General features: G+C 32.4%; 1 protein-coding gene across 9 annotated transcripts in view; it reads right to left on the reverse strand.

Moving 5' to 3' along the window:
• The window catches only part of DMD (dystrophin), a 2,157,177-nt gene that overhangs the window by 1,231,280 nt on the left and 898,607 nt on the right, over nucleotides 1-27,290 (reverse strand). The window lies entirely within an intron of this gene.

The raw sequence follows: 27,290 nt of genomic DNA on the forward strand, positions 1-27,290 counted from the left end.
CTCTCATTCTACAGCTGACAAGTGAATCTACAAACTGGGCTGAAACTAGATTCAAAACCTCATGATGATAAGTCTAGTAAAAAGGTTATTAATTATATACCTGCTTCTTCCAAAAAGTGTTAGAAGCATTTTATAATAAGCGATACACACATATTAGCACCATGAATATAAGATGAAAGACCATGAGGTCATAAGGAGAGTAGTTTTATCCTAAGAAAACGATGATTTTTGCAACCAGCATTTTAATTTCTAATTCTAATTTGCAACTGGCATTTAAAATTCTAATTTTCCTAGAAATCCAGGTATGGAACTGGGTGAAGGGGGTTCATATCTGTTTTATTGGTAACAAAGGCAACTTTCCTATACATTTTCCCCCAATCTTCATTGAGATACAACAGATACAAAGTAGTTAGGCTGGTATGTAACTGTATTAAAGCCCTCTTCTCCTCCAAATTCTAGACATTAGCTCCTGCTTTTGTTGCTACTCTCTTGCTAAGTTAAGCTGCTAATTAAGGTGCTATATGAGCAGAACTGACTGTGGAATTTGTATTTTAAAAAGAACTCCAGAATGTCCCGAGATATACGGGAGCACTAGCCTCTTCTCTTGCACCTACACTTTTCTGACTGGGATCCAAGTGCTAGACATGACGAGAATTTCCAGCTCCAGAGTCCTTTTGGAGTTTCCCAGTAATGCCTCTTTCCCTATTCCTTATAAGAGCAAAAAATAAATACTACTTGGCACGCAAATTCGAAAGATGGATGACCTCTACTCTCTTCTGTCTACACTATAGGCAGCAAAATTCTTGTAATTCAAATTATTCTCCCAGTAACTTTGTCTAGAATTGATCAACTGCCACCTGCCTATTGATGAGGTCACCTGAGGGTTTCAGTGGTAGGGTCTCTGGGGAAGTTCAGACGATAAGCATGCTAAAATAGCCATTTATTACTGCACAGCCTTTTATGACAACACGATACTCATTTTTGCAATAATGTAATAAATTGGACTTTGGGGATCCTAGACTGAACCCCACACAAAAATGAGTGAAATGTATAAGCTCGTCAATTTATGTTTTAATTTCTCTGACCTAGGATTTTCATACTCAATTCTTACATGATACAAAAAATGAAATAATTCTAATTTAGATATCTCATCTACTTGTGATATAGCAAATTCACAGAATTGCACAAATTAGCTTTTAAATAAATAAACCTTTTACAACATTTGTTTTATTGTGTATATCTTGACCAAACCCATGGCACACATTCCTTCATGATCAATGGAATAATGTACATATATTTCTCATTTACATTTAAAAGGATATTAGAAACTTGAGCCAGAGTTTGATAAATAAAATTCAGAATTTAACAGATTTCTTAAGAAATTCTTAATTTCTCTATTTCATAATAAGCATTTTACCCATTTAAAAGAAAAATAACTCAGCAGGCTATTTGAATGTGAAATTGTCACTGACTCATTAACCACTTAGTAGAATCAACAGCACAAGTAACACAAGCTTGTGTTTTGCATGCATTACATTGGTTGACGACCATTATGTTGTTCTTAATAAAATTCACAAGTTAATAAGCTTGTCTTATTCGCATTAGTTGCTTTAACCTCTGCGGTAAAGATAGCTTCACATCATCTAAAGCAAGCATATTTCCTATAATACTTATTTAATGGTGCAATTATATTTGCTTTTAATGATATACATTTTATGCCTATAAGTTTTTGGAAAACAAAGGTTTTTGTTATCAGGAATGGAGTAGAGGACAAGTTGTAGTTTTTCATTTATTTATTTATTTACTTATTTTGTTGTTTAATCGAGGGAATTGTTTCAGAATTGGACATATCTTGAAAATATTTAGAAAAAAATCTGTGTGGCCTTAAAAAAGAAGTGGGAATTCAAAAAAGTTTTGATGCATGTCCTCATCATTTTTTCTTAAAAGAAAAATAATTCTAAGATCTTTATATCTATTTTCTGATTCTTCTTTGATATGTAGTTTTCTCAGTCTTCATTACTTTCATTTGAGATGCTCTCAGCTACCTTAAATTCATATTGCTGCTTAATAAATATAGTATAGCAAGAAACTTAGCTGTATGGTCAAATACAATAAAGAAAAAGACACTCAAAATACATTCACTTTTGTTTGCTAACTTGTATTTAACTTCCTTAAACAAAATCTCAAACCCAAAGTTTGACGACTTTGGCATTTGCATAAAGGAACTTTAAATAAAAATGAGATTTACCAATGAATCCAGGAGCTGGTTTTTTGAAAAGATTAACAAAATAGATAGACCACTGATCAGACTAATAAAGAAGAAAAGAGAATCAAATAGACACAATAAAAAATGATAAATGGAATATCACCACTGATCCCACAGAAATACAAAGTATCATCAGAGATGACTATAAACACAAACTAGAAAATCTAGAAGAAACAGATAAAAACCTGGACACATACACTCTCCCAAGACTAAACCAGGAAGAGTTTAAATCTCTGAATAGACCAATAACAAGTTCTGAAATTGAGGCAGTAATTAATAGCCTACCAACCGAAAAAAAGAAAAAAAGCCCAGGACCAGACAGATTCACAGCCGAATTCTACCAGAGGTACAAAGAGGAGCTGGTACCATTCCTTCTAAAATTATCCCAAGCAATAGAAAAAAAAAAAGGGACTCCTCCCCAACTCTTTTTATGAGGCCAGCAGCATCCTGATACCAAAACCTGGCACAGACACAACAACAAAAAAAGAAAATCCTCAATAAAATACTGACAAACCAAATCCAGTAGCACATTAAAAAGCATATCCACCACAATCGAGTAGACTTCATCCCTGTGATGCAAGGCTGATTCAGCATACACAAATCAACAAATGTAATCCATCACATAAACAGAACCAATGACAAAAAAACACACTTGATTATCTCAATAGACGCAGAAAAGGCCTTCAATAAAAGTTAACACCCCTTCATATTAAAAACACTCAATAAACTAGTTATTGATGGAACAAATCTCAAAATATTAACAGCTATTTATGACAAACCCACAGCCAGTATCATACTGAATGGGCAAAAGCTGGAAGCATTCCCTTTGAAAACTGGCACAAGACAAGGCTGCCCTCTCTCATCACTCCTATTCAACATAGTATTGGAAGTTCTGGCCAGGGCAATCAGGTAAGAGAAAGAAATAAAGATATTCAAATAGGAAGATAGGAAGTCAAATTGTCTCTGTTTGCAGATGACATGATTGTATATTTAGAAAACCCCATCGTCTCAGCCCAAAGACTCTTTAAGCTGATAAGCAACTTCAGCAAAGTCTCAGGATACAAAATCAATGTGCAAAAATCACAAGCATTCCTATACACCAATAACAGACAAAGAGAGAGCCAAATAATGAGAGAACTCCCATTTAAAATTGCTACAAAGAAAATAAAATAATACCTAGGAACACAACTTACCAGGGAAGTGAAGGACCTCTTCAAGGAGAACGACAAACAACTGCTCAAGGAAATAAGAGAGGACCCAAACAAATGTAAAAACATTCCATGCTTATGGAAAGGAAGAATCAATATCATGAAAGTGGCCATTGTGCCCAAACTAATTTATAGATTCAATGCTACTTTCATCAAGCTACCATTGACTTTCTTCACAGAATTAGAACAAACTACTTTACATTTCATATGGAACCAAAAAAGAGCCCATATAGCCAAGACAATCCTAAGCAAGAATAACAAAGCTGGAGGCATCACGCTATCTGACTTCAAACTATACTACAAGGCTACAGTAACCAAAACAGACTGGTACTGGTAGCAAAACATATAGACCAATGGAACAGAACAGAGGCCTCAGAAATAACACCACACATCTACAACCATCTGATCTTTGACAAACCTGACAAAAACAAGCAATGGGGAAAGGATTCCCTATTTAATAAATGGTGCTGGGAAAATTGGCTAGCCATATGCAGAAAACGGAAACTGGATCCCTTTCCTACACTTTATACAAAAATTAACTCACGATGGATTAAAGACTTAAACCTAAGACCTAAAACCATAAAAACTCTAGAAGAAAACCTAGGCAATACCATTCAGGACACAGGCATGGGCAAAAACTTCATGACTAAACCAAAAGCAAAGGCAAAAAAAGCCAAAATTGACAAATGGGATCTAATTAAACTAAAGAGCTTTTGCACAGTAAAAGAAACTATCATCAGAGTGAACAGGCAACCTACGGAATGGGAGAAAATTTTTGCAATCTATCCATCTGACAAAGAGCTAATATCCAGAATCTATAAAGAACTTAAACAAATTTACAAGAAAAAAACAACCCCATCAGAAAGCGGGCAAAGGATATGAACAGACACTTCTCAAAAGAAGACATTTATGAGGCCAACAAACATGAAAAAAAGCTCACCATCACTGGTCATTAGAGATATGCATCAAAACCACAATGAGATAGCATCTCATGCCAGTTAGAATGGTGGTCACTAAAAAGTCAGGAAACAACAGATGCTGGAGAGGATGTGCAGAATAGGAACACTTTTACATGGTTGGTGGGAGTGTAAATTAGTTCCACCACTGTGGAAGACAGTGTGCCAATTTCTCAAGGATCTAGAACCAGAAATACCATTTGACCCAGCAATCCCATTACTGGATATATACCCAAGGGATTATAAATCATCCTACTATAATGACACATGAACACGTATGTTTATTGCAGCACTGTCCACAATAGCAAAGAATTGGAACCAACCCAAATGTCCATCAATGATAGACTGGATAAAGAAAATTGACACATATACACCATGGAATACTATACAGCCATAAAAAAGAATGAGTTTGTGTCCTTTGCAGGAACATGGATGAAACTAGAAACCATCATTCTCAGCAAACTAACACAGGAACAGAAAACCAAACACCACATGTTCTCACTGGTAAGTGGGAGTCGAACAATGAAAACATATGGGCACAGGGAGGGGAACATCACACACTGGGGCCTGTCGCGGGGTTGGGGGCAAGGGTAGGGATAGCATTAGGAGAAATACCTAATGTAGATGACGGGTTGATGGGTGCAGCAAACCACCATGGAACATGTATACCTATGTAACAAACCTGCACGTTCTGTACATGAATCCCATAACTTAAGTATAATTTTAAAAAAGAAAAAAATCATTCAGTGACACTGCATAAATTGAAAATGAAATTTACTTAAAAATAAGAATTCATGCTCTAAGACCAGAATTCTGCGTCTCAGCGAATAAGATCTAGTATTAATCACAGTCCTAAACCAGGGCTTAAAGAATATAGGCAGCACACCGTACTCTGGCTTCTCATCTGTTAAGCTTTCCTCCACCTGATCCCATGTGTCTGCCATAGATTATTATATACCGATTTAATAAATATTCTTCAGAACATTAAACTAAAAACCATTTTCACCTATCTTTCAATGAAAATGTCTTTTAGAAGAAGTTATGTGACATCTATTTAAATTGCCAATTTTTCTGGTAACCATCCTTTTACTGTCTGTGTACAAGAGTTCAATTTTTAAAAAAATTTTAGATCTCAAAATAAGTGACAATTATAATTCTATATCTGGTTCTAGAAATCATTTTTTACAAACTTTTTAATAATGAAGAAACTTTTATTAACCTGACTGAAATACTCTTCAAAGAAACATTAGTCATTGAACTGCAGGTTGAGAATGCTCTAATAATATGCATATTGTGATTATTTTCAAGATTGTCACAAATAAGCCATAGAGCAATCAGTGTCAATTCACGGAAATAATTCCTCCATGTTCAGCCATGGCATGAACAAATTTTCTAGAACACTTAGAAATATTAAAATTCTTATGGTTGAACATAATCAATAAAAAGGTATAGTTTATTACTTTAGAAAAATCTGAATGAGAAAAATCATTCCTACCCTAAACTACTGATAATTAAGTAATCTTTTAAAAATTTTTTCTTTCCATTATAAATTAGAATACCTGTAATTTCTAAAATGCTTCAGCTATATGTTATAAAGTCTAAAAGGTTAATGTTATACATTAAATATATTTAATGATGACAGATCTATTGAAGGATTTATTATCTTAATACATAGTGTCCAGTCATCATAGATAACAGATATTAAGTGGTACAGATCAACTGACTAGAGAAAACTAAGGGTTGATCCTGTAATTTTCATGAGAAATAGACATATTCCAAAGTAACTTTTTGACACCACTGGGAAACTGTGAACTCATTTTCTAGAAAATTCCGTTTTATTAAGTTTGAACATTCTCATTTATTATAGCAATCTGATATACACAATAATGTTTAATATATAGACTTTTGTAATTTTCATATACAAGAAACTACCACAAACTGAATCAAAAGAGAACCAGACATTTGGAGATCTAGTTTACTATCTATTCCTTAAAAGTATAGCACTCCTATTGAAACAGTCACACAAATCTATAATGAGTAAACTACATCCATTGAATGACTTTCAGTTTGGTTTAATAAAAATTTCAGACAGCTATTTAAAAATCAGTGTAATTGGAAATATGGTTTATTTTCTCTTCATTATGCAAAATCCATGTACTCATTCAGATTAATCCTTTTCATTTGAATTTCATTAACTCTGCCTTGAATAATTATATCCTTCTGAGTTCTGATGTGTACAAATCCTGTCCAACCTTTTGAAACTCAACTTGCTTTTGTTAATGTTCTTTACCTTATATCATTATAGATACTCATGCATCATTAGCAAGGAAATGCTATAATCTGACTAATTGATTTTATTTGTGTTTATTTTCATTTTTAGCTATATATACCCCAAATAATACACTAGCCTCATTTTCTAGAAACAAAAAAGATATGTGAAAGAAACCATAAAATGCCTATTTTTATTTAAAAACGAAAAGTTCAATCAATGCTTAATGATTGTTATAGAACAAAATGATGATTTGTGTGATCTAAACTTTAAGTCAAAACAGTTTTGAGATTTTGAGCTGTGTAAGTAGGCACAGGTATCACTCACAATGCTTTAAATAAACTTTCATTTATCTGAAACTTCAGTTATCACATTCTTTTCATTACATAAAATTTGTTTCTTGAAGGGCCATAACTGCCTAGGATAAAAGCAATCCTGTTTTGAAACAAATGGTGCATTATGTCTAGGTTTTTAAACAAAATGTTTTCCTCCATGATTTAAAAGACTTCTCTCTCCTTTAAATGCATTGAGGTTACTGACCCATTTATGAGTTATGAGGTCAAAGAAACTCAAGAAGAAAAATGTGCTATATGACATATTATTATGACATATGCCACAAAAATAACTACATATCTCATATAAATATGGCACATGAAAAATATATCAATGCATCAAAAGTCTAACTAAAAAAATAGACTATTACCTTGACCAAAAACAAATAGTGATGGAGCCATTTTTTTTTAACTTCATTGGTGTTAATGAAGATGAAGATAAGCAAATCCTCAAAGTAAGATGATTTATTAATGATTTACTGTGAGCTATAAAATGAAAATCTATGAGCCATAATATGAAAGTATGTCAGTTTATATCTGATTATCTTTCCTCAAAAGGACATTCTTAGATATTATGGATTATTTAAAAGTAATAACACAATGATATGTAAATCCAAAATAGGACTGCAGGCTTTAAGTAGGTTCTGATGGGCCATAAATGGAAAGACTTAAGTTTTCTTAGACAAGTAGCTCTGTTAGCTTCACAAGTCTTCAGAGAAAGACAAGTTTCCTTCTAGGAATCATTACAGTAATAAAGAAAGTTGAGGGATTTTTAATTTATTTCCCCTGGATAATTATAATATTATAAGCATTATATAAGACATTATAAGCATAAAAATGCAAATCACAATAAAATTTGGCAAAAATATTGTATCAGTCCAGAGTGATTAAAAAGCCCTCAAACAATAAAGCATAAAAACAAAAGAATATGATGCAGATGAGATGGGTATGGTTTATAATCTGCATTGTCACTGTTTTGGATACATATAATGGCATGACAGTAACAGCATTCTGACGATACTTTGTTTTGTATGTTTTAGTCAAGTCACTGGGTAAAAAGACCTTGAATAATCAATCTAATGAGTCTAAGCATATTGGTTATGACCCTGCATAGAGAAAATAGCAATGAGAGAGCGTTTGCTCTTATGTGATCTCCCCCTTCCTATTGCATCATCTATCAAATTGCTTATATGAAGCTATGTAACGAAAAAAAGGGCATGTCCACCTCAGAATAATTATTAAGAATTGATCAACAATATAATTTATCCCCTTTTTAAAAAAAGAATAAAACTCACTAAAATACATAAAATAATCAAGGTAAAATATGAAAGAAAATAATCCTTTATACCCATATTATTTTTCTAAAATTAGAATAAAATTTTAAAGCAGGGCAGGCTATCAGTGAAAAAGATACGCAGATGATGCTGGATTTGCCAGTCTTTAAATACGCCCTACTTCTAGAAGGCCAGGTATAAATAGCATCCTATATAAAAGGTCTGCACAGACCTGCTCATTGACCTGCCTCATGTTGATTCTTACTTCCTACACCATGAAATTTACCTAATTCCTCAGGGCCAAGCTCAATTACTATATAATTAAGCTGATAAACTGAATCTGGAAAATGTGTTAATGCCTTATAGTGGTTTAAAGTCTTTTCTTTCAAAGGACAACATTTGCATTTTTATAAAGGTTTTCAAAGAATTAACATAAATTAGTAACTTGATAAAATTTCAGTCACTAAGTATGGCCTGTGAAAGAAGAGAAAGAAAACGGCTTTGTTTGCCACCATGATAAGCATCAATATATAAGCACCAACAATCATGGCCTGCCTTGTAAAACCATCTCCAAAAAATAACCTATGAATTAATAGATAAGGTTATATACCTTAGCCAACTTATAAGGCAGCAAACAAATGCAGCAAAGACTCATGCCTACTATCTAGCATACAGTATATTATCAAAAATATCTGTTGGATAAATTAATGAAGAAACCAGTATCAACTTAACAGGATAATTATAAGATAGACATGTGGCTAGAATTGCCAGGATCTACATTTATAATATAATTTATATTTAGGAATATTCAGAATTCAAACAGGAATATTTCCTCATTTCATAATGCAATATTTATTGTCATAGATTTAAAAGGTATATCTGATTTCACTACGTCACATTTCTCCAATTCATAGCACATTAGCTACATGCTACTGTACATGCATGTTTAGGTTCTTAAGTTGTCTTTTAGGTATTAATGTAACTCATTATACATGAATACAAACATAAGCAATTATTTGAGGTAATGATACATAGACAATATTAGAATATACTAATTTTAGCTTCTTCATGGGTGTCACAATGTCTATTAGCAAATTGAAGGCTATGAGAAGACTCCTATTAAAAAATCATTTTAATCTTTGATAATTCTTCCCAAACTCTTCTCATAAAAGTTTTCCTTTATATATCCAGGAGATATTTTTTATTGTAAGCTATTCCAAAATGTCAGCTTGGGAATACTTGTTATAGCAATCTTTTTTGTTGACAAGCAAATTGAACCCTCCCTCCACCCCACATACATACCTATACTTAATTCAGTGTGAAAATAAAAATAACACAAGAAAAAATAAGTATGGAAATACCTTAAATTCTGCAGTTATATTTCACACTACTATATCAGTTTTAACTTCTGTTGCCTTGTGGATCTGTTAACTTGAGTAGATTTTTCAGAATAAACTCACACTTTTATTTCTATACTACATTTATCACACCCCTCAGAAAATGTAAACACTATCTCTAGATTAATGTGGCAACTCAGTATCTATGTCTAAATATGTATGTGTCATAATTATGTTTTACAATAAAGTATTCTCTTTATTAGAAATGTGAGTGATAGTAAAGATGCCTATAATTACACTATCCAGTATGGTAGTCATTAACTATACTTGACTAAAGAAATGTAAATCTAAATTATTTAAAAGGAAATACAATTAAAAATTTAGTACATCTGTTTTTACTAGCCGTGTTTTAAGTTCTCAGTAGCCTTAATAGCTACTTTATTGGACAGTGTAGATATAGAACATTGCCATCATCTCAGAAAGTTCTATTGGACAGTGCTAATCTAGAGAATAATACATTTTATTTATAGATAAGGTTAATACCAAAGTATGTTCTATAATGGTTTTCTTATTCTACTCAGTCTCTGTCCAAAGGGCTGTCTAGTACTTAATATGGTTAAAGTTACCTAATGGGCACTCAATTAATATTCTTTTATAATGGCAATCATAAAAGAAACATTTCTTTTTCAAATTGCTTATTAAAAATATAACAATATGTTCTATTTTAAACAATGTGAAAACGAAGATTATATGAATAATTCTAATGCTAGTATTATATCTATCAGAAAATACTTGTAGCCTAGTTTTTTCACAAAGGTAATTTTGACAGGCTACTAAATCCAAATTAAAATGTCACTTAAATAAAAATGGAAATAAACTGGTATTAATAGTGAAAAAATAAGAGACTTAGAGAATAGATCTAGGATACCTATTAAGCAACCATAAGTACCAGAATGAGAAAACAGAAGAGATGGAAGATTTGTAATAATTAAAATGATCATAATAGAAAATTTTCCAGAGCTAAAGAAGTTATTAATATTAATTGGTTATTTAAAATATTATCCAAGTGCAAAAAAGAATTAAAGAATGAACGGTGGCTCACAACTGTAATCCCTGCACTTTAGGAGGCTGAGGTGAGAAGATTTCTTGATTCCAGGAGTTCAAGACCAGGCTGGGCAACACAGTGAGACACTGTCTCTACGAAAAATGTTTTAAAAAGTAGCCAGTGATGGTATTGATTGCCTGTAGTCCCAGCCACTCAGCAGGCTGAGGCAAAGGATCTCTTGATCCTAGGAGTTGGAGGCTGCAGTGAGCTATGATTGCATCGCTGCACTCCAGCTTGGGCAATAGCAGGACCCTGTCTCAAAAATAAAATAAAACAAAATAAAATAAAATAAAAAATAGGGACACATATTTAGAAACATTTAGAATTATATCTTAATGAAATTTCTGTACTTCAATGGGTGGGGCAGAGAGCATCCTTAGAGTTTGAGAGAAAGAAAAAAGGTTAAATACAAATAAATATTTGGACTAGAAGCAGACTACGCTGGAAACAATAGTAGCTTGAAGACAGCTGAAACAAGAAAACAATGGAAAATGGAAGACAATTCTTCATAACCCACAGAGACCACTAAGAAGAGAGGAGAGATATTAAAGAATGTTACTATCCAATAAATCCATCACGATGACTGCCAAGTAAAGATTTCAAAAATGCAAGGTTTACAAAGTTTACATCCTTTATGTTTTTATGAGAACATTTCTCATGTGTTCCAACCAAATTAAAAATGAAGTACAGTTGGCCCTCTGCATCCATGGGTTCCACATTTGTGGATTTAACCAACCATGGATTGAACATATTTGCAAAAATACATGGATGGCTGTGTCTGTACTGAACATGTACAAACATTTTTATTGCCATTATTCCCTAAACAATACTGCATAACAACTATTTACATAGCATTTACATTGTATTGGGTACTATAATCTAGAGATGATTTGAAGTGTTCAGGAGGGTGTCCATAGTTACTAGCAAACACTATGCCATTTTATATAAATAATTTGAGTGTTCTTGAATTTTGGTATCTGTAGGGCGGTCCTGAAAACAGTGCCCCACAGACACTGAAGGATGATTGTATAATAAAGATTTCAAAACAAAGAGAAATAAAGGGTACAAAAGAAAACAGTGATAGGAAATAAACCTTGTGTGGTTTTTGGTCATATTTTATGAAGTGATAGTGTAATTTAAGTAATAACATGAATAACATGACATCTTGAACTAGATATGTGATACTACAAGTGAAAACAATAGTTGTCAGGAACTAAACTTCTAAATTATTTGTTTTTAAAGGATTTTGCCTTTGATTGAAAATAACGAGGAGTTGACTGACTAAATCATCTTGGTGATGAGGGCATTGTTCTTATTTAATTTTGGAGCAACACTACAGAAATATAGGCATAAAATTGTTGTTCAAAATAGGAAACAGCACTAGTAAAATGCAAGTACAAAGTGTAACTTATAAATAACCTATAAGTGCGAGAAGAGATGCAGTAGAGTTCAGTGAAGATGATGATGAATTATAAAATTATAGACAAGGGATAAGAGTAAATAAAATGATAAAATAATGATCATCAATATGACAAGGAATTAAAACAGATACACAGTTACAAGAGTTATAACAAAAACGAAGTTGGTTAAAATGTCTCATCTAAAGATGAAATATCTATCATTCTATTTTATATGTTCATAAGATCAAGCACAAATTAGTAAGAACATGTGATATTTGTCTTTATAGATATCAGAGGCTGGGAAGAGTGCAGGTGGGCGGAATTAGTGAAGAGAGACTGGTTACTGGGTACAAACACACAGTTGCATAGAAAGAGTGTTAATGTTTGACAGAACAGTAGGGTGACTATAATCAACAACAATGTATTGTATATTTCCAAATACCTAGAAGAGAGGACTTGAACTATTCCCAACACATAGAAATGATAAATACTTGAGATGATGGATACCCTAAGTATCCTGACCTAATCATTATACATTCTATGCATGTAACAAAATATTACATGTACCCTATAAAGATGTAAAAATATTTGTATAAATAAAAAGATAAAATACTCTAGTTTAAAATGCACATTCCATCTATAGGCTGTTTACAAGAAACATAAAAATACAAGGCCACAATGCTGTGTTAATGACAGGTGATTTAGAAAATCATTTTTTAAAAAGTGAAAGTCTAAATAATAGTATTAAATGAAGTATAGTTCAAGGCCAAAAAAGCACTAAATGTTTCTCAGAGAACGCTTGTAATGTTAAAAATCACACTTTCTCCCAAAGTACAGCAGTCATTAACTGCTATGCCCCAAACATTTGGCTGCATTCTACATAAGGTAAAAATTACTAGAAATAAAAGGACAGTATGATACAATCATAGCTGTAGTTGGTACCTTACATACACCTCTTCCATCATTTGTTAGATTAAAATAGACAAAAAACAAAAAAACAACAAACAAAAAAACAAGAATAGAGGTGCTTTTAAACCGACAAGCTAAATTTAATCCATATTTTGTGAACACTAGAGAAAGCATATTCTCCTATTTTACTGGGACATTAAAAATATATATAGAGAGGAAATTTTTAAAAGGATCAAACATAAAGATTTGACAGACCACCTTTTCTAATCAAAATATAATAATCCAGAAATGTAGAAGAATAATAGAATACATTTTGATTCATCTTCTAAGACTTGCACAAAGAAAGTATAAGATCTATATACATTACCTGGGAACATGTTTCTAATTGACTGTTATATTTAAAATAATACACAGAATAAAGCAATATTTTTTAAAAGCTAAAATATATGTATATATACTATTCATTGGTAAGAATGGATAGTATATGGAATATAGTACAAAGAGATAAGGCTAAACTGTAGACTTTTTTTTTTTTTTTTTGCCTCAGTGGGGGAAGAATCTGCAGAAGAAATGAAGAGTAAAGTTTCCTTAATCTACCTTTGTATTAATTGAACTATTAAACTAATACCATAATACATTTAAAATAATCATACAGAGCCCTGAACTAGGACCAAAGAGTAGATGCAAAAAGACACAGATTTCAGGGTAAATACAGTCTTTATATAACATATTTATCAGCAGGCATGGCCCTTTCTAATTGACTTCATTGTTCATAATAGACTTCACTTCTATTTAAGCTATAGGCAGGCATGTACTACTAATTGGCTCCCAATATTATGGAAGCATAGACTAAGACAAAATTCATAAGGGAGAATGAAAGCATTTTGAAACCGTTTCACATCATCATCTAAAACAGTATCGGTGCCCCTCACTGCATACCCAATTGACAGACAAGTTGTGGCAAAGACTGGTGGCTGCTGTTGCCCATGAAGTAAAAAGAATTATTTTTAGGTGCCTGAGATTCCTGGAGATGAGGAAATTTAACAGCCAATGGCTAATAGCACTCTTATGTGAAAGCATCCAATATTCGATATATTTTAACGGATCTTAAGTACTCTTTATTATTATTATTTTTTTTTTTTGAGACGGAGTCTCGCTCTGTTGCCCAGGCTGGAGTGCAATGGCACAATCTTGGCTCACTGCAATCTACACTTCCTGGGTTCAATTTATAAGCAACTAATTAAATAAGTATTACTAATGAGAAAAATACCCAAGCCAAAGTAAACATTTAGCTAAGGATATCATAATCCATAAAAATGGAGCTTTTTGTTTGCATCTGAAATGACTGCTTCAATTCTCCCCATGTATTTGAAGCCACTTTGCTAAGCTGAAAAGTTTTCCTCTTTGGCCTGACACATTAGACCATCTTTATTTACATGCCCTTAACTTGAAGGGACACTAATGATGCTGTGATATATTGATAATAGTATTTACAAAATTATCTGACCTAATTCCAAATAACAAGTTTGAGAATTACCCTGCATTCTATTCTCCTTTGAAATATTCACAATAATTTAATGTACCTGCAATAAAAAGCAGGTAGTTAAAAACACAACTTTAGGAACTCGACTAAAAGATGGAGAATAACCTACAAAAATCATCTTGATGGGTTCAGAGGACATTTTTTTCAAACCCAAAGGGCATATTTTGCAAAGTAACTTAATAGATGTAAACAGCATATAACATAGAGCATAGCTACATAAATAAGCATATGTGTAACATATATGAATACATTTATTTGTGCCTATGCACCCTCAGATGTAAATATACAGATGCAAATTAGCCGGCAGCAGTGGTATGTGATTCAGGAAGCTAATATGCCATATGACATTATGTATTAAACACTTTTGCACATAGTAGGTAAGATAATAAAGATTCTTGGGCTGGGCGCCATGGCTCACACCTGTAATCCCAGCACTTTGGGAGGCCGAGGCAGGCAGATCATTTGAGGTCAGGAGTTCAAGACCAGCCTGGCCAACATGGTGAAACCCTGTCTACATTAAAAAAAAATACAAAAATTAGCCAGGCATGGTGGTGGGCACCTATAATCCCATCAACTCAGGAGGCTGAGGCAGGAGAATCACTTGAACCTGGGAGGCAGAGGTTGCAGTGAGCCGAGATCATGCCACCGTACTCCAGCCTGGATGACAGGGTGAGAATCTGTCTCAAAAAAAAAAAAAAAAAAAAAAAAAGTCTTTACCTAACTATATGAATAAACTATAAACACTAATTATTTGTTCTGTCTCCCTTCCTCCATCCCTCCCTCTCTCATCTGTGTTGGCCTGTGCTAAATTGTTTCCCTACACCATGTGTCCCTACATATAGGTTCTTTTTCACCTCACTACCAGGCTGCAGCTATTAGCTCCTGTTTCAGTCATTTATTCCTTCTGTCCCATTTTGGCTTCAAAGCTACGAGGGGCAAAAAAACAAGATAATTAAGTTTATTAGAATTACCTCTTCAATCAGAGCAAAATTTTAAAAAAATCTCCAAAAAAGAATTTGCAAACTCATTTCATAATGAAATATAAGTAAGCTTTGGACTTCATGAATCTTAAAAAATAAATTTTGGGAATCCAGAGGCCTTTTGTTTTACTCCGTTCCTGATTCCTGGCTGTGTTGCAGGTAAATTAAAATAATGTCCACCTGACCTCTGAATAAATGAAGTGCCACTATGTGTATAGAAACTGTTGTATTTAATATTATTTTCCCAAAATAATATAGTTTGCCAGGTTATAACTTTGCAAAATATAATAATCACTGAACAAAACCATTTTTCTCTTACTAAAGATTATGCTCAATTCTTTTTTAAAAGTTTTGAGAATTTAATGACACCTTAGGCTTAATACTCTACTTTACAATCAAGGTAGTTTCTCCTAAAATAGCTTGTTCCCTGTCAATGTTCCAGGAAATAATAGTCATTGTATTATCCCATGGCAAGGATTCCAATATAAAATTGTACAGTTCTGTCCAGTGAATTTATAAGCTTTAACTCTAAAAAATCATATTCACACAATTTTCTCTCCATTTTAGATCATATATTTTGAAAAGGTAATTAACTGAGAACTTGGATATATCTGTTCCTCCCCACAATCTCCTTGTAAAAGCAGCTACAAGAGAAATAAAGTATTTTACTACATTAAAAAAAAAAAAAACTTTTTTCACTTCTCAAAACTTTTCAGAATACAGATTTGCTTATTTTGTATCCAATTTATTTTTTAAAATAATAATTAAAATGATGAACGTTAGAGTCTTGTCAATCACAAATAATTATGTTAATTATTAGTCCTTATGATTATTGGGAAATGAAGAATGTAAAAAAAGCATGCATAATAACATTAATGCATTGTATTTAAGTTTTTTATCGTGATGCATTGTTTTCAATTATGAAAAGGACAGAAAATATAATACTTCTGTTTTGAAGTAATTTATTTTTGGATTCCAAATATCATCAAGAAATGATACTACTGTGAGTTCTTTTTAACACTGAAACAAACAAAAATAGATTCAAATACAGAGGATGAAAATATTTGTACACAAGCAATACCATTTTGGTACCTTTATTATTTGTAAGTGTTAACATTGAACAATATTAGACAAATGTTGTGATACCCTAATTCTACTATTTTTGTGTATTTTTTCTTGTTTTTGCTCCTCACATGTGACAAAATAAATTCAAGAATGTTATTTCAGTGGATAATTGTTATGGGGCCAGGACTGCTTGCCCAACAGGCCATACAAATAGGAGGTGATGGTTTTCATGCTTTCTCTTCCTCATTCTGAAACTTCAAGCAACCAATAAAGAAACTTAGCAGGAATGGTATTCCTTCATGTAAATAAGTTTCTCTAAGTTGGTGGTTTAAGGACATTGTATTTCATAGGTCAATAACAATATTATTAAAAAAACTATTAGGGAACATCACAAAAGCTCTGCCCTTTACTTTTTCTAGTAAAGGACATTGTAATGAAATGAGGAGAAAGAAAAAGAAAGGCCAGTTGAATACCTCCAAAACTGTTGAAACCCATAATTTTGAAAGAAAGGACAATTCTTGCATTAAACAACTTTGCTTTATGAAAAGCTAAAAAAAAAAAAATTGCTTTTTTTCTTTCCCGTATGGACCATTGAAAACTTCTGGACCATGGCAGACTGGCATTAGGATACCATTGATATAAAAATATAGAACAACCAACTCTGAAACTGCAGGGAATTCCACAGGAAGATGTCATACATTCATTCATTCAATCATTCATTCCACGTATTTTCATTAAATACCTGCTCTGTGATAGAGTCTATGTCTTGGGGAAATAGTAACAAGACAGAATAGGCTCCTGCCTTCATCAAGCCTACATTCTAATGATAGGAGACAAATTATAAACAAGTTAACATACAAATATAACATTTTCAGATTGCAGTAAATATTAGAAGGGAAATGCCTAGCTTATGTTCTAGAGCATGATGGTTAAGGGTAGAAGGGATGTTGTGAACGACATAAAACAGGTTGTTGAAGGCAGGCCACCTGGGGAGATAATGTTCATGCTGCATCTTGCAATGTGACAGGAGACCAGCAAGGAAATATCCAGAAATAGAGACCCAAGTCAAAGGAAACATAATTGCAATGACATAAAGTAGAAGACATCTTGGCAAGTTTAAAGAAGAGGAGGGCTTTGTGGCAGATTAAAGAGACCCTTTCCCATTAGGGAGGTCAACGTATGAAGAGGACTAGATCTCTTAATTGTCCACATATGAAATACTCGAGTGTATCTATGAAGAAACGAAAATATAGTGACTGATATTACTCGTTTCATGTGTTTGATTGTCTTGATACTAATCAGTTAACACATTTTGAGCATTATACGTGTCACAGATGGAGTTATATGTTATAGATAACTCTATTTGTTAGGTAATTCATTTATTTTTCATTACCCAGATATTCTATTAACTAAGAAAGCACTAATTATTACGGAAAATTATGGATCTTCTGGAACTTTCCCTGTTAATTTACTCTGGCAAGAAGTACCCATGCACTAATATCCAGAAAACCAGTTAACAATGCCTCCAAATTATCTGAACATCTTAAGTTTGTACAGATATGGGCACTTGGATTATATTTAATCCATGCATCTTTCATCCATGGATTAGTCACCGCTAAATATAGCTTTCCTCTGTTTTACATGTGTTAAAATAGCTATTTAAGAATTTTAAAAACTGCTCATGATTATAGCATATGGTGCTAAATTTGAGAACGCAATCAACTCGGACTTCCATTTAGTTCTCTTGGCTGTTACTAAATGGGTGCTAAACTATACTCAAAAGATTAAATAAAGGGTAAAAATGATAGAATGTTTATAAGCAAAATTATGTTATATCATAAAGGCTCCATGAATTTGTATTATTCATAAAACTAAATTTTAAACATATTTTAATATTTCAAAAGCCACTGGATCATAAAGGAGGGCAGGAGAATTAACAGATAACTTAGCAAACTTGAAATTATAATCCTTGTTATTTTTTGAAAATCAAAGTGGAAAACAATATACACTTGAATTGATTTTATTCATCTGTTCTCAGAATATGTTCCATACAATGAGAGTCTTAAGTAATCATTGAAGAATCAGAATGACTCACAGATGGTGCAAGTGATTTAATTATTTTTAACCAGTTGTTCTGGACATGCTCAGAAGGATATTTCCAACCCCACTGCAGAAGCCATCTGAGCTCCCTTCCAGCTGGTGTTCCATATTTTCAAAGCAAATTTAGATTGGAGAAAATTACACTTTTTATTGTTGTGTTGCAAAGGGAGGTCAAATTGCTGTGTATAAATTCTTGTTCTTTTTTCCCTTCATTGTATGAGTTATATTTATCAAATATCACGTCTTTTGTATGATTGCTATGGATTTGCCAATGTTATTTTACGTTCTGTGTTGTCTGGCACATAGGAGGCACTAGATAAATGTTTATTCAATGAAAGAAATACCAATTCAGTGTATTCAAAATAAAACTTGAATTTATTTCTAGACTCACAGTAAGTGTATGGAGTTACCATTTAACTGCATTCTCAGCATTATTGGGAGGCTCCCATTAAAAATGAACCAAAAAAAGGAAGAAACCAATAAAACAAAACAATATCGCTATCACTACCCCCACCACCAAAAAAAATCAACAAAACTCTGTGTTAATTCAATAAGTAAAACTACATCTTGACGCTGGAACCTCTGCCCCTAATTTTATGGGATCTTAGGAAAGCTGCTTGACAGATTTTCATCTTTTTAGGCTATTATAAGGATAAGAGATACCCTTCGTAAAAATTTAGTCTTGCATATTTCATAATGTGGAATGATGGTAATATCATGCAAGAAACATAGATGATATGTGTAATCATTTCCATTATGCTAAGAAAAGGGAATGGAATATGGATATCCCATTAATGTCCATAGTCACAATGAGAAGTAACAAACTGTTCCCAAATAGTTCTATCAAATGTAATAATTTTTCAAGGTTGTAGCATTCCAAGGAAGATAATACTAATTTTAGCGAACCAAGTTACTTCATCTGATGCCAAAAATGAGTTATTTTTACTTTTATCAGTAACACTATATGATAATAAAACTGCACATATCAATAATTCATCACTTAATTTTGTATTTATATCCAATATTTCTGAAAAGAATGTGCTAAATTTCCACTTGATAGAAAAATTTGACAGTATGTTTTTTCTTATGTTTATTAATATATTTGACAACAAATTCCATGACTGTAGTCTATTAGTGTAACTTTAATTCAGAAGATAAATATAAAATTGTAAGTCTAACAGAGCCATAATGTAACTATAAAATAATTGTGAATAGTGAATCTAGCTTGACACATTTATTCTGCTATTTTTATTTAATGTGCTACTTGAAGCCAGTGATTTGAGACAATATTCAAGAGGTAATATGTTGTACAAATCACATATAAATGGTAAATCTGTTTAAACTTTCAAGAATCCTAAATTGTAATTAACATCTTATTTTATACATAGTGATGGCTTTGGCCTAGAGATATTCAGAAAACACAAAATCCTATGTTCATATAGTTACTTACTACCCTTAGTGAGTTCAATTACTGTTCTTAAGTCTCAGTTTTCTATTGGGATTATTTGCTTTAATCTTAATAGCTTATGTATTTATTTTTTCCTCTACTATTCAAAAATTGTATTATTTTATCAATTTAATGGTTACTATAAAATTCTTAACATGCACAAGAAATTTCATTCTAAGCACAGGAGAATCTTAAAATGGCTTTATTCATTATTAATGACTTATTTTATGAATTAAACAAATATATACTGTGCACCTAGCCAATGTTTTGGGTGTTGAGGAAACAGTATTGCAAAAAAAAAAAAAAATTTTTTTTGCATTGTTGGTTTGGAGCTCTACTTCCAGATAGGGAGATAAATACTCAAGAAGATAAGCAGGGAAAATATTGAGAACTTTCCTGATCATGCACTTTATTGAGAAAAATAAATGAGGAAAGCATGGATAAAAAGTGTGTGTGTGTGTGTGTGTGTGTGTGTGTGTGTGTGTGGTGTGTACACATGAGAGAAATTCACTGAGAAAAACACTTTTGAGTAAAGAAGTTAAGGCAGAAATGGAAAGAGCCACATGGATAAACGGGGGAAGATTATTTTAGGCAGAGGTAGCACACAATGCAATGGGTGCATGTCAGATCTGTACAAATAGCAGCAAAGGGGTCAGTGTAGGTGGAACAGAGGTAAAGTATTAAGAGATAAGGCCTGAGAGTTAAGAAGTGGGCCAGCTAGGTCAGATAACCCTTGAAATTCATGAAGCGTTTTGGATTTCACTTTAAAATAGATGGGAATTCATTGAAGGGTTATGATCAGATTTAAATATGATTTATATTTTCAAATGTTGTCCCTGTTTATTGTGCAGATATAGTCTAAAGAAAGCATGCATAGATTTTTTTCCCTGAAAATTTGAAAGAACAGTGCTTCCACTGCATTTGAGGGGAGAAGAATAATTTTGTTTAATCAAGTCATGAGGTTTGATGAAAACAGCAAGACATATATAGAATAAATAAAAATGGCAAGTGCCCAAGGACTGAGCACTGAGGCATTTCAGCATTAGAGAAATAGGTACTACCTATGGAAACTGAGAAACAATACATAGAAAGGTAGGAGGTAAACTGGATGAAAAACTTAACCACATTATCAAGTTTCATTGATGTTCAGCATTTTAGTTCTATTCTGTTTAATGGATACTTTTATACACAGTAAATGTTTAAGACCTTTCCATTTTTTACCATTTTCTTTACACATCATTCTCTTTTGCAGCTTAAATCATCCATCTTGAATCATTCTCCTGTTTAAAGACCAGTCTTGATGTCCTCTAAAGAGAATATTACGCTAGTAAACAGTTTGCGTGTCTGAAAAGATCTTTATTTCAATGTTATTCCTGTAAGAGAGTTTCTATCAGTACACAATTCTAGGTTCCTATGTGGATGTTCTTTCATTGTTTTTGAAAATATTATTCTACCATCTTCTGGATTCTATCGTTGCTATAAAACCAGGTGCCATTTTAAGTGTCATTACTTTCTTAGGAAATATAGCAGTATTTAAAATTATTTCTTTGTTTTTTTTTTTTTGGATTCATCACATTCATCATTTGATAGTGATGATCTATACTTATATTTCTTTTTTTAAAAAAATCTTTTCTGCTTGAGATTTGTTCAATTTCCCAGTTTGAGTATTGGGATTTCTATTAATTTTTGAAAATCCTAAGCTATTATCACTACAGACACTGCCTTTTCTCCATTGCGGGTAGGATTTATTTATTCCCCTTTACAGGCTGAGGGAAGCCCTTGAACGTTCTGACTTTAAGCAGGGGTTTTATTTTCACCTCTATATTACGTGTTGTTGAAGGTCACATATTTTTTCCTAAAAGGTCTTGAAAACTTCTTTCTAGCCATTAGGCTTTCAATCCAGGTTCAGTTTCACATAAGATGAGTTCATCATTCATGGCACATAGAGGGAAGAGAGGTTCCACCATAGCTCAGCTATGTATTTAAAACGTTTTAAAAATTATATTTTATTCAGAATTTCCATTCATTTGAAATGAGGGGTGAGGGATTAAGTCAGTCTATCATCTTTCTGGAAGCTGATCCTTGCTGAACATGTGTCTACTTAAACCACCATTAAACTGATTATACTACACAGCAAGACACTAGAACCAAAAAATTCTGTAGAACTAGTTATAACCATTATGATCATCAACAATCAAGAAAAACATAAAATGTTAGCTAATTTCTTTCTTAATACTTGTAATATGTTAATCACAAAATTGAGCTGAGAGAAGAAAAATTCTACAAGCAGCTACATCCTGGTTCAACATTTCCCTTAACAACCATTATTAGTCTTTTATATTCACAACTCCGTTTACTAAAGAACATTCTGTCTCTAAATAAGAAAATCATTTATCTTCCCAAATTCTCCAAGGATATTTCACTGGCAGCTGACAATCTTTGTTGTTATTTCAAGGCAAAGAAGAAAATCTATGTGGCAATTATGCAAAGAAAATGTATTTCCCTTAATGTTATTCTCAAAATGAGTTGCTTTTATTACATGATAGGAGATAATATAAAAAATGGGTAGCAGAGTATTAAATCTAGGCTCAGACATTATTTTACATAAGGTGGTGGCAAACAGCTCTGTTATTTTCTTGTACATCTCTGCTTAAATTTAAGGAAATCCCAAACAACAAGAATAATGATACAGTGATGTTTTTCCCATTTTTTTCTAAAGAATATACTTTTTTCACCATCACTCAAACAGGAAACCTTTCATCAATCTGAAATGAAATTTCCCTTTTCTACTGCAACCATCCAGATATGAAAGTCTATAGAATCTAACCCCTTCATAGAAAGTCATAATCCCATTAGCATATCACACACACTAGAAAGTTACAGAGTAAGGAAAGTTTGCTTAATCTACTGTTTACCAAAATTGTTTAAACACACTGAAATTTTTCCTGTTTTTTTTTTTTTTTTTTTTTTTTTTAAATAACTCTCACCATATTTTGGGAAGCAGTGAATTCAAGTTTCATGTCTTCCATTCCTCAGATGTGCCCTTGGACAAATCTCTTAAACTCATTTATGCTAATTTTTCTTACAGTAAAATGACAATGAAAATGATACTTGAGAGGGTCGTTACTGTGATCAAACTAGATGCATGTGAAAACTCTTTGTGAATGTAAAATACTATTCAGATTCAAACAACTTAAAAAAGTTAGTGGAAGAATATTCACAATATACGGTTGTTTATTTTACAAATTTATTCACTTAAGGACAATTTTTTTTTTTTTGAGATGGGGTCTCACTCTGTTGCCCAGGCTGGAGCAGTGGTGTGATCTCTGCTCACTTTAACCTCTGGCTCCTGGTTTCAGGCAATTCTCATGCCTCAGCCTCAGAGAAGCTTGGATTACAGGCAACCGCCACCAAGCCCCACTTTATATATCATATATATATATAAACACATATAACATATAAAACATATACATTATATATAAATATATAAAACAAACATATATGCTATATATAACTATATATAAAATATATAACTATATATATAACTAAATATACATAACTACATATAAAACTAAATATAACTATATATGACTACATATATATAACTACATATATGACTACATATATATAACTATATATATGACTACATATATATGACATGTGTGTGTGTGTGTGTGTGTGTGTGTGTGTGAGCCAGACTGATCTGGAACTCCTGACCTCAAGTGATCCGCCCACCTTGACCTCGCAAAGTGCTGGGATTACAGTTGTGAGCCACCACACCCAGCCAAGGACTATTTTAAACAACACATTTCTTGCGGCATTTATTCTACAAACAGGGTTAATTTTCTATCAGCCTTCCAAGAACATGTATATTTCGGAAATGTGTACTTTAATTTCGCTAAAATATCCTATTACAATCGCTCTGCTGTAGGACAAGCTATCCTTTGCAATACAATATTGTAACCCTCTTCATATTCACCCTTCACCACCTCACTGTTATGTTCCAGAAGCTTTGTCTTTCCTTAGTATACCTACTTCCAGAAGTAACTGTAAGAGAAACTGATGTACTGAACAGCAGTCTTAAACTCCCAATTTGCATACATAAGTATAGGGAATATAAAATATTTTATAACAGAAAATGCTTATATTACATTACCGGATTATACATCAAAGTTCTACTAAATATTCGTTGTTCCTAAATGAAAGGATATCTAAATAAGTTATAGCAACTATGCAAAATTCTAGGTGAAAAATATTCCACAAAAAATCTGTTCAAAGGTACTGATATGGAAATGAAACTGCTTGTGTTTAAGTATAGAAAAGAAATCTTTAGGCCTCTATGTTAGCAGAACAGCACAGAGAGATAAAGTGAGAGTAACAGAAGTGATGGGAAGGGGCTACATGATGTAGCAGATCATAGGATTTCATTTAAAGAGTAATGGGCAGGAGGGGCTTGATATGATCTCATTAACACCTTAGAAGGAACTCTCTGACTTCACCAGGGGGAAAATGGCGTAAGTGGGGAAAAACTGGAAGAAGAGGTTAGAGGCTGTTGAAGTAATCCAGATGAGAGACAATAATGTTATAGATTAACATTTCCATAACAGATACTGAGGAATGATTTGATGCATTTTGCAGGTATATCCAACAAGAGTTGAAATAATTTACATGGTAATGTAAGAGAAAAGAACCGTGAAGGATGTCTAGGTTTCTGACTTAGGTAAATGATAGTGCAATTTAATAACGTCTGGAGATGTTGGTAGGTGCCAATTTACGTAGATGGGGGGTGGATCATTTATTTTTCACTTGGCTATTGCATGTTTGAGATGCTCATTAGGTATCCAAGATAAGAGTTTGTTGGATATAAAATGTTAAACATCAAGATCATATACTTGGTATTTGATGTCATAACATGTTCAGCTCAAGTGGAAATGTATTTAGAAGATGGACATTTCTTTTTCTTCATTGAGGTAGATTTTTTTTGTATTTTTTGCTCCTCTTCGTGGAAAGGTCATGCACGTATGCATATTTCAGAGATTTAGCACTTTTTTGCTATCTAGAAACATTATAATTGGTAATAATTGATATTGAACATATTATGCACAACCCTTATATTTGTTGGCATTATGTAGAATAAGTCTTATATTTGCTTTATCTCCCTTTACATAGGATATGCAATGCATAGCATATGTATTAAGGATATATAATACATAGGATATATAATACATAGGATATGTAATACATAGGATATGTAATAAGTCTTTTATTTGTTTTATCTCTCTTTACATAGGATCAGTTAAATACTGCATTCTCCTAGTATTCTGTGTTTTCCTTGGTGGCGTTGACCAAATTTTAGGATTATAAGCTTTTTTTATAAATGTTCTTATTTACATAGAGAAAACAATTTTACACAGCTTTACATAGCTGTCTCCTTCCTTCTAGTTTCATTTTATTTTACACAAGTATATTGTTTAGGAATTATTTTAGCAAAAATCTATAGGCAAGATATTCTTAGTTTTTGTTTAGGTGAAACTAGTTGTATGTCTGGAAATATTTTGCCTTAATTCTTGAATCATATTTTCCCTGGTATTTGAAAATGTGCCTAGCATTTTGAAGATAATATTCCACCATCTTCTAATGTTTATTGGTGATGAGAAGTCTGCAGTGAATATTGTCATCCTGTAAATGTTCTTTTGTCTTTAGTAACCTTTATGATACCTTTTTGGCTATTGATCCTCTGAGTTTCATTCAGAGCTAGTTGGTAGACTTGCTTTTATTTTTTCCACATTGGTTGACCTTTATTGAATTTGAGGATTCATTTAAGTTTACATCTATTCCATTTTATTAAATATCATTAATATGAAATTTTGTCTCTTCCCCATAATCCTCATTTTTTCAACTTGAAACTTCTTTCATGCAGATGTTTGAGCAATTAATTATATTTTCATTTCTAGACTTTGTTTTTTCAAATCTTCCTCTTCACTTTATATAATGGCCTATTCTTACTGGAAAAAAATCCATTTAATTTTTATTTTTGAACATTAAATATTACTGAATATCCTTTGGTGATTATCCTCTTATCTCTATTTTCTTCAGGTATACATTCTCCTTTTAATGTTTGGCATCTGATAACGTTGCTTATAATTTTTTTCCGTAATAATCATAATTTTAGTTTGCAAGCTTATCTTGCTTAGGAGTTTCACATGAGCCTTGGGGGTTGTAGTAGTATCTTCATTATACAATTTTGTGGTTGCAAATGCCTGGGCTCTCTGAGGTTATTTTCCAAATGCTACAGTGAAGCATAAAAAAGTAGAAACAATTGTCTACTGTGGAGTTTCCAGTGCCTTTAGGTAGAAGAATCCAGATAGAGGTCAGTGGGGCAGTTTATGGAAAATCATGCCCTTTCTTGGCAGTCATCAGATTTGTGTGATATTTCCTGTGTTTATTCTGTGAATCTAGAGAAAAGCATCTGCTTATATATTATGGAATCAAATTTGAAATTTTCACTGAACAAAATATCTGTTGCTAATATGTTAAACAAACAGCACATACTTAATTCTCTTAATGACTTATGAAAATATTTAAAAAATCAAAGATTATGTCTATTTTCCAATGTTAATGTATATACAGAAAGGAGAAGAAGAAAACTGATGCATTGAACCTACATAACACAGCAGGTGTTTGGACAAATATTACCTTATTTGATCCTCACAAACATCCTTATCTCCATTGTACAGATGAAATAAATGAGACTCAAAATGATTTATCCATGATCATACAGCACTCAAAGTCACTGGGATTCATATTCAAGACTGTTTATCCAAGAATTAATTTTACTAGACCATACTGCTGTGATAATACATCATATAGGAATATCTCTTTTCCTCAGTTTACACTCTGTGTTTGGTCTTAACTGAGGTACCTAGTTTCTAAACCAACAGGAAATACATTAGAAATGTTTGGAATTCCTAACTAAGGCAGAAGTTTTCTCATTGTGAATATCTGGTAAAAATTTTTACCTGCTTCCTCCCAGTCTCCTGCCTCTTCTTTATTATCTTCAGGTTTGCCCTGAGAACCATAATTTGCAGATACCCTCTAC

The sequence above is a fragment of the Macaca mulatta genome, chromosome X, assembly GCF_049350105.2.
Source record: "Macaca mulatta isolate MMU2019108-1 chromosome X, T2T-MMU8v2.0, whole genome shotgun sequence".
In the NCBI taxonomy this organism is placed as follows: domain Eukaryota; kingdom Metazoa; phylum Chordata; class Mammalia; order Primates; family Cercopithecidae; genus Macaca; species Macaca mulatta.